Here is a 937-nt window from a genome sequence, read left to right as displayed (position 1 = left end):
AGACACTGTACCTTTGACACTGAGACCATACAACGACGAGAGACAAAGTAGACACTGTACCTCTGACATTGAAACCATAAAACGATCACACACAGGTTTGTCTTCACTGAAACACCACCAGAAGCAAATCATCACGAAGAGGACGGTCCACAAGGTAATTAACTTGTTACAAATATACATATGATGTACTTCTAGATGTCTACATAATGTGAATAAAAAACTGCGTGGTTTTGAATTTGGTGCTACGACATTATCTGTTTTAAAAAATAATGCAATGAATATGCACGTTTTCAAAATACAGCTCATTTGCACTTTGTATTTAAAAGGTTTATGAATACAGACTTGTTCTCGTCACTATATGGCTGATCCCTGTTTACATGAATTGTCATAGCCGAGAAGTGTCTATGAACATCATTTCTGTAAAACATGTTTAGATCTTCAGTATATTTCCGAGATATTACTTTACGTCTTCACGTGTTGCGTTAGTCTTCGTACTCGTCGTACTTCACGTGCGGCAGTTAGCTCATGCAGTCACTACACAGGACCCGACACGGGAATGCTAAATAACCACGTCAGTTACGTTTCAGTTATCTCTGCACAGACCGCATGGCATGAATCTGCAGACCGTCTCCAACTTGGGTTGCAGAGCGATGCCACGAGGTATTACCTTCAAAAGAGGGTATCCATTGCTTCTACAGTCGACCGACCCCGTGAAGGAAGTAATTTCATTGCAGTCTGGGTAGATGTGTTGAACGTTGGTCGGGCTGTATTGTGGAGAGGTGCTGTTAGATGTGGCCCCGGGTGCAGTGTGGAGAGGTGCTGTTAGATGTGGTTCCAGGTGTAGTGTGGAGAGGTGCTCTTAGATGTGACTCCGGGTGTAGTGTGGGGAGGTGCTGTTAGGTGTGGGTCTGGATGTAGTTTGGGGAGGTGCTGCCAG

Source organism: Haliotis asinina, chromosome 9 (assembly GCF_037392515.1).
Source record: "Haliotis asinina isolate JCU_RB_2024 chromosome 9, JCU_Hal_asi_v2, whole genome shotgun sequence".
NCBI classification, from domain to species: Eukaryota; Metazoa; Mollusca; class Gastropoda; order Lepetellida; family Haliotidae; genus Haliotis; species Haliotis asinina.
Note: the sequence above shows the minus strand (reverse complement) of the source record.